The sequence below is a fragment of the Mytilus trossulus genome, chromosome 8 (assembly GCF_036588685.1).
Source record: "Mytilus trossulus isolate FHL-02 chromosome 8, PNRI_Mtr1.1.1.hap1, whole genome shotgun sequence".
NCBI classification, from domain to species: domain Eukaryota; kingdom Metazoa; phylum Mollusca; class Bivalvia; order Mytilida; family Mytilidae; genus Mytilus; species Mytilus trossulus.
In genome coordinates, this window is record NC_086380.1 from 37472021 (window position 1) to 37481329 (window position 9309).

Consider the following 9309-nt stretch of genomic DNA (forward strand, 5'->3'; position numbering starts at 1 on the left):
ACATTGTAAAAGTGTTCTATGATCTAACTCAAGATTATTTTTGTTCATTAATGCTATCTTTTCATTAATACCTGTTGCAAAACTTTTTTAGCAGTTGTTAATGTATGTTGTTTTTTTTAACTCAAATGAAAAGCATTTTTAACATAAATAATCTGTAATTTCTAAATGTCAATTAAGAACACTGGGTGCCCTTCCATTATTTTTGAGTGCATTTTAAATTAAAGAGTAACTTGATTTCATCAATTTGAAATTACACTTAACAGTATTTACTGTAAGGGCAGACTAGAGAGAATTTGTACCATGACCAATTTTGAAATAATAAAAAGAAACATTTAGATTTTAGCACACATAACCACTGGCCCCATTTTTTTTTTAAATTTTGAATTATCCATAATAATCATCAATACATGTATATTATGAAGCAATATTTGATACAATATCTTTTCAAATGACACATGTTGTATGAAAGTTTAAAAAGAAACATTTATCAGCATTTGAGAGAAAACACAAAACTTTCAGATTACCTTTAAATGCTGCTAGTTATCTAAAGAGTTTCAAATTGGTCAAATTAAAGCAAAAGAAACTACAGCTAGTTACTGTTAAAAAAACATGTTGCAGAGAGGCACTATTTACTGAAGTTATTGCACAAATATTGTAGTAAGCATACTTAGGCCAAAAAAAGTATGTCCGTTTACTGTCTCCTTACCTACCCTAAAAGGTTTTTTTTACCATTTTTGAGCACTGTTAGTCACAATGTTGCATTTATTTACTAAAATCTGAAGAAGAAAAAAAAATCTTTTGGTGTAAAGAGATCATTATCCATACAAAACATGGTTTGTAGAACAGGATGCAACCCTCTGGCGCACTGTGAAAAGTCGTAAGGTTGTAAGTCACTGGCGTAGATGGAATAAGCTCGTAAACTAGACCTGCTACAAATCAAATCTTGCTTATGGTAATTTAAACTATAAATTGCAAAATCTATGTGATTTTTTTTAAATTCTTATTCTTCAAAACAATTCTTTTTCTCTTTGTATAGTTTTGATATAAAATTTCTTCATGCAGTGTGTCTTGATAAAAGCTGTGTGGAGATGTACAATAAAAAAGAAATATTTCAAATTGTTAATTGGTATGGCTGTAAGGGATGTAAATGCAATATATAAATTAAAGCTTATAATTTTCCAAGAATATACCCTTCATTTTCATTTGATTATAAAATTGTATTCATATTTTATTAAGAGTCTGTCCAAAGAGGAGTAGTATTCTCATGACAAGATTGGGATTTATCTAATGGCTTGCATGAAAATAACAGTTTTATGCTTAACTGTTATGAATTAAAATAGTTTTTATGATTTTACTTTAAAGGCATAATTTCTTTTTCATAGACAAGAGAAAACATTATCAGCATTTGAGAGAAAACACAAAACCTCCAGATTACTTTCAAATGCTGCTAATTATCTAAAGAGTATCAAATTGGTCAAATTAAAGCAAAAGAAACTACAGCTAGTTACTGTTAAAAACATGTTGCAGAGAGGCACTATTTACTGAAGTTATTGCACAAATATTGTAGTAAGCATACTTAGGCAAAAAAAAAAGTTTGTCTCCTTACTTACCCTAAATTGATTGATTTTGTAAAAATGATTTCAAACATCAATGTGTGCTAGGATTTCAACAGAAAATTATGTTTATACATGTATATTAATATATTGTTCAAACTTTATCAATCATATTCAATTATTGACTCTTGGCCTTTTATCAGAAAATAAGAGGGAAACATATTTTTTTTGATAAAACTTCCTTGTACTGATTTATATGTTAAACTGGGAAGGTAAATGCGATAAAAAAATGAACTAGTTTAGATATTGACTGATATTTATGGTCAGAAAATCATGGTCTTACAGATGGGAAGGAATTTTGAGGTTTTTGTCCTATTTGGGTGTTTTTTCAGACTAGATAAAAGATAATTAGCATTTGAAAATGAGCTAACTTGCAGCTTGCATTCAAATGATGTTAACTATTTAAAGGGTATCATGATTGTGAAAGGGAAGAAAAATAATGACAGTGATATTGATGGCCCTAGAAGGACAGAAATCCATAGTCTTATAGATGGGGAAGGAATGGAAAGGTTGTGCGTGTGTGTGGTCCTGTTAGGATATTTTTCTCTGATTAAAAAAGAGATGACCCATTTTGACTATTTAAGAAAAGACGGCAAATATATAATTTTCTTTGAAACTGTTAAGAGCTAAACAGTAATTCTGTTTGATGTTGTTTTAAGGTTTTGCCTAAGATGCTATATTTTTTTTATATTATAGGCAGACAACACCTTAGAACAATCCAATTTTGTTCATGTGAAGATGAAGCAGTGACATTGTTGTCATACAATCTTTGGCCTGCCTCACCAAAAATACCACATTTGGCATTTCATATGGCCCTTCTCTGTTGGCTTAATGGATTATTGCATGAATGCCATGTGTCTGTAAAAGGATTTTGTGAAGCTTTAAAGGACAGACAGCCTAAGTTATGCAAGATGCTAATGACAAAAGAGGTTATTTTGATATATTTTTTTATAATTTGTTTGATTGGGAAGGAATGGAAAGGTTGTGTGTGTGGTCCTGTTTGAATATTTTTTCACTGATTACAAAAGAGATGACCCCTTTTCACTATTTAAGAAAAGACAAATATATAATTTTTTTTTAAACTGTTGAGAGCTGCCTCACCAAAAATACCACATTTGGCATTTCATATGGACCTTCTCCGTTGGCTAAATGGATTATTGCTTGAATGCCATGTGTCTGTAAAAGGATTTTGTGAAGCTTTAAAGGACAGACAGCCTAAGTTATGCAAGATGCTAGTGACAAAAGAGGTTATTTGATAATTTTTTTTATAATTTGTTTGATGGGGAAGGAATAGAAAGGTTGTGTGTGTGTGGTCCTGTTAGGATATTTTTTCACTGATTACAAAAGAGATAACAATGAATAACAAAACCGAGGGGGTCAGAAATAAAAGAGAGAAACATAACTTGGTAAAATTAAAAAAATTAACAAAACCTGTGATGCCTGTAAAGTACTTTCAGCAGATAAAAATTAACAAGTCCATTCATCATTATAACACAAATTTCTTAGTTTACCCAAACTGAGCCATTTTCATAAAGGTAGGCAGTGTTCAATAAGCTTTCAAAGCAGATGTCTAGATGTAATGAAGAACAAAGATTTCTTAAACAAGAAATGATATCTGTAATTAAATGGTGCAAACATCAGTACTTAAAAATTAAAGAAAAGTTAGGAGAATGTCCAACTTCAGGAGGTACTGCGTTTTTGATAAAAGAAGCAATGTATTATGAAATGATGATATGTAGGTTAAACAATCAATTTTCAGAATACATTGGGGACATGTCGGTTGACATTGTGTTTACAAATGGTGTTTTGGCTGATAACTATGAAAAAATGCAACAGATGTTGAGAAATGTAGCTTTGATGGAAGATTTGATAGTAGAAGACGTTGAAAGTGATTATGAGGAAGAGAGTGGTGAAGAATATATTGAAGACTTCTAAATTTGATCTGTGGTTAATCAATTTTCAGAATACATTGGAGACGTTAACAAATGGTGTTTTGGCTGATAACTATTAAAAATGAACAAATGTTAAGAAATGGAAACTAAGTGAAAATGTGGGAGAGAGATCTGAAGATGTTAATTTTTGAATGAATGATGTAAGCTATTCCAAATTGATATTAAATGTCAAAATAAGTAGATAGGTTAATGATTTTTAAATGTATTTTAGATGTTTCTGTATGTTTACTGAAATTTTTATTAAGAAACCATCAGCAATATTAAGAAAATCAAAACCAAAGTGCTTGTATAAAAATATGTAATAAACCATGATTATTAGTGTGTTTATTTTCTTATTGGAAACCCTGATTGGAGATTTTATTTTACTATTCCATAGTTTTAACTAAATTTTGCAAAGTGATTACAAATTTTTGTAATTAGTATAAGTCATTTTGGTGCATTATAAAGCTGATGTTAATTACTTTATATATTTACATATATATGTGTGCAACATTTCAATAAAATTTACTTTATACTGTATAAGATGTTTCATGTTATATGTATTAGTTATTGATTCCTTTGAAAATAATAAACATGTTAACAAGATATCTATTAAATTATCTTTTTTTATGATAAAATACAAAGTACGAAGAATTATAAAAAAGAAGATGCAGTGTGATTGCCAATGAGACTCTTCACATGACACAGAAATTAACAATTGTAGGCCATTAGTTTACTTTTATTAGTCCCTTGTATGGCAAACCTGAGAGGATAATGGACCATCTTGTCTGTTTTAGATAAAGGTAGGGAACATGTTGAGCAAACTAGAATCTACAAAAATGTTAATTGACCCCTTAAGGAGTTATTGCTCTTTAAACATTTTTTTTCCAAAATTTGTAAGTCATGTTTGTTAACTTTCAAAAATCTTCTCTGAAACTGAAGCAATTTTAGCCAAACTTGAGCAGAATGAAATTATGATCCTGAGAGAAACTATGTATTACTTTTAGATATATAGTTACAGTAGATAAGAACCTCAATAAATGCTACATAGAGGATTGCTTCAATATTTAACTCAATTTTGAAAAAAAAAAAACATCACAAGTAATTTTGAGGTTAGTTTTAATATTGCAATATGTGGCATGAGGTCTAGTAACTCCTTAATATGTTAATGGCTTGGCGGATATTGATGAAACGTTACACAGTTGAATACACAACCTGAAGATGTGCATGAACGAAAATATTTGAAGGGAGATAATTGAACTTACTAAGACACATTGCATCAGGTATTGTTAACCCAATTCTTAACGGTTTCATTGATATTGTTAAAACACCTGGTGTAAAACAACATTTTCAGTACACAACCTTGGATTAAGCATAAAGGAAAAAAATCCTGGTCTGAAATATTTCAAGGGAGATAATTGAACTCAATAACATCAAGCTAAAACTCACAATATATCATCGCTATTTCACATTAAAAACCCTTGTAACGGGATAATACGGGCAAACATGGTATTTTTCATGGCATCAAGCTTAAGCAATAAGTATATCATCGCTATTTCACATTAAAAACCCTTATAACGGGTAAGTAGGGACAAGCATTGTATTTTCCTAAACAAAATCATAGCATCAAGCTAAATAAGCAGAATATCATCGCTATTTCACATTTAAACGCCTGCCACAGGGTTATTCGGGCAGACATGGTGATGTTTCCCAATTTAATCAGTGCATCAAGATCAAACCAACTAGTATAGATCGCCATTTCACATTAAAACCCTTGTAACGGAGTTGTACGGGCAAGCATGGTATTTTTTTCAAATAAAATCATAGCATCAAGCTTAAGTAAGCAGTATATCATCGCTATTTCACATTTACAAGCTTGTCACGGGGTCATACGGCCAGAAATGGTGATATTTTAAAAGAATATCTGTGTGTCAAGCTAAAGCAAGTAGACTATCAACGATTTTGAAAATTATAACCGTTGTCTTGGGTTAAAACTTGCAGACATAGGGATATTTCTCAATAAAATCAGTGCTATCAAGCTTAAACTGGCAATAAATCATCGGTATTTCACACTAAACCCCTTTTAACGGGGTAATACGGGCAAGCATGGTTTGTTTTCTCAACTTTAAATCATAGCAATGAGCTTAAGCAAGCAGGATATCATCGGTAATTCACATGAAAACGCTTGTCATGGGGTTATACGGGCAAGCATGGTATTTTCCCCAATAAAACCAGTTCATCAAGCTAAAGCAAGCAGAATGTCATCGATTTTGCACATTTTATTAAAACTGGCAGACATAAAGACATTTCTCACTAAATTCAGTGCTATCAAGCTAAAACTCGTAATATATCATCGCTGTTTCACATTAAAAACCCTTGTAACGGGTAAGTAGGGACAAGCAATGTATTTTCCTAAACAAAATCATAGCATCAAGCTAAATAAGCAGAATATCATCGCTATTTCACATTTAAACGCCTGCCAGCCCACGGGGTTATTCGGGCAGACATGGTGATGTTTCCCAATTTAATCAGTGCATCAAGATCAAACCAACTAGTATAGATCGCTATTTCACATTAAAACCCTTGTAACGGAGTTGTACGGGCAAGCATGGTATTTTTTTCAAATAAAATCATGCATAGCATCAAGCTTAAGTAAGCAGTATATCATCGCTATTTCACATTTACAAGCTTGTCACGGGGTCATACGGCCAGAAATGGTGATATTTCAAAAGAATATCAGTGTGTCAAGCTAAAGCAAGTAGACTATCAACGATTTTGAAAATTATAACCGTTGTCTTGGGTTAAAACTGGCAGACATAGGGATATTTCTCAATAAAATCAGTGCTATCAAGCTTAAACTGGCAATAAATCATCGGTATTTCACACTTAACCCCTTTTAACGGGGTAATACGGGCAAGCATGGTTTGTTTTCTCAATAAAATCATAGCAATAAGCTTAAGCAAGCAGGATATCATCGGTATTTCACATGAAAACGCTTGTCATGGGGTTATACGGGCAAGCATGGTATTTTCCTCAATAAAACCAGTTCATCAAGCTAAAGCAAGCAGAATGTCATCGATTTTGCACATTTTATTAAAACTGGCAGACATAGAGACATTTCTCAATAAATTCAGTGCATCAAGATAAAACTAGTATATATCGCTATTTAACATAAAAAAAACTTGTAACGGAGTTATACGGGCAGACATGGAGATATTTTCCAATATAACAGGGTTATATATACAGACCGACATTGTGATATTTCTCAATAAAATCATTGCATCCAACTAAACCAACTAATATATATATATACGAGTCTAAATTGAAAACTACGTTCAAACCTATGACTGCGTTGGATAAAAACCGCAGTTTTTATACGTGTGCATGTCAAACAAATTTCGTTGTAGAAGGGTCTAAAAACAGCACAAACAACATTTTCCAAAAGAACAAAAGAGTGAAAAAGTATATTTAAACAAAACACATTTGACTAACAGGTCGAACAACTGATGTTCCTTAACCCTGCTGACTGCCATTGACGATTGCCAAATAAAATTGATCACAAGATGTAACAAAATGGATCCTAATATAAATTTAATACGTCACAGAAAAAAAAAAATTGTTAACTTGTGGACAGGATGTTGTGCCACAAACATTCGGTGTCAATATTTCTTTAGTACACCATATCCGGATTTCGACAATAAATGTCTCTTCAGTGATGTTAGGGATCGGATATATATATATATATCAACTTAATGTACATTAAAACCCTTTGTCACGGGGTTTATATACTGGCAGACATTTCCTTTTTCTTTCAATTAAATCAGTGCATCAAGCTAAAACAGACAGTGAAGAATCGTTATTGCACATTTAAATCCCTTGTAACGGGCTAACTGGCAGGCATGTTTTTTCTCTCAATAAAATCAGTTCATCCAGCTTTACTTACTGTTTGGTGTGAGCTAATGCTCCGTGTTGAAGGCCGTACTTTCAGTTTGACCTATAATATTTTTATGCATTGTGACTTGTATGGAGAGTTGTCTCATTGGCACTCAAACCACACCTTCTTATTTATAGTTAAAATAACAAGTATAGAACCGTTAATTCTCATTAAAACTCCTTGTCATGAACTGGCAGACCATGGTAATATTGCTGAATAAAATCAGATAAAACAACACGTATATACTCGCAATTACTCATTTAAATCCCGTGTAACGGGATTATACAGGGATACATGGTACAAGTATACAATCGCTATTTCCAATTAAAACCCTTGTAAAAGGGTTCTTGAAAAAAGAAAAGCAATCGTGGTCGCTTGATCGTAGCATTTTAACTGTATAAATATAAATTGATCATTGCGTTAACGAAGAAAATAATGAAAGATCACCAAAACTGTGTATTGCAGCTTTTGCATTAAGCTGTATTAACGTCTCAATATATTTTTATAAATTTTATATAATGTTCTACATTGGGCTAAAAAGGATAGGATCCTTCCATATGAGCCCCACAACGATCTTACAGGTTTATCATCGCTATTTCTCGTTAAAACCCCTTGTTACAGGTTTTACATGCAGGCATGGTAATATTTCTCAATAAATTCATAGCACCCAGCTAAGTATGGAATCGCTATTTCTAATTTTAAACCCATTGCAACAGATTTATACAGGCAGACATACTTAATAAAATAATTTCACCCAACTACAGTATAGAACCGCTATTTCACATCAAATTCTTGTAACGATGTTTGGCAGACATGTTAATATTTCTCAATAAAATCAGATCATCAAACTAAAAACACGTAGATTAGCATCGCTACTTCACATCAAAACCTTTTTAAGGGCTTATTCCAGGTGCTTATTCAGGCAAATAATTTTAAAAAGAAAAGCAATCGTGGTCACTACATCGTTTTATCATTTCAGATATATTAAAAAAAGTAAATAACATAATTACCAAACTCCGAGGAATATACAACAAACACATAGTTAAAATTGTTTTGGGTAATTAATTAAGACGAAGAAATGATATAATTTGTTCGAAGCGATTCAATGACTTTTTATATGAGTTATCGCCACTTATATATAAAGTTTCCATATTAATTGATTATAACTTGTTACTAAAACACTATAGAACCAGGAAGTCTGTTATTAAATGCTTGGAAGTATTTGAACTTAAAAAAATGTCAAACGGAAGTAACCTTGACAGAACCGGAAGTGGTGTTTTTTGGAAAATATTCATTGAAAAAATGTATTATTTGCATATTCATTTAGATTGTAGGTATAAAATGGCCAATTTAACCTCGTTTGTACATTGGAAAGACCTGTAATTGTCTTAGATATGATTCTACGTCCCCTCTTTCAAATGTCCTGGAACAATTGATTCTATCTTTTTTATATTGATCTTTAATGGTTATTGCGTACACGAATAAAATAAATGATTACATGTTAAACATTGATTAATTTGGTGTTTCAGCTTTATTTTTTATTGCGTATCAAATTATTGTTAAAAGCAGGCAAAATATTTCCGTCACACTTTTCTCAGAAACTGTTTATTGGAATGATAACATATTTATAGCAGTGATATGTTGTTACGTGTGACCATATTTCATTATTATTTCTATTCTTCCAACACTTTTTGTCCACGTATATTCTGGGACATGCATATCTACTGTAGAAGCTTAACGTAATAAAAAGAAATCCCAAAACGACTGTCATTTAAAACTGGGAATTAGTTTACCAAATGGAACATTTAAGAATATTGATAAATCAATCATA

General features: G+C 31.5%; 1 protein-coding gene and 1 long non-coding RNA gene across 2 annotated transcripts in view; both read left to right on the top strand.

Moving 5' to 3' along the window:
- LOC134680915 (uncharacterized) overlaps positions 1 to 9309 on the top strand; it is a 499914-nt gene that overhangs the window by 179931 nt on the left and 310674 nt on the right. The gene's annotated exons all lie outside the window — the stretch shown is intronic.
- The window catches only part of LOC134680913 (HAUS augmin-like complex subunit 5), a 409805-nt gene that overhangs the window by 126716 nt on the left and 273780 nt on the right, over positions 1 to 9309 (top strand). The window lies entirely within an intron of this gene.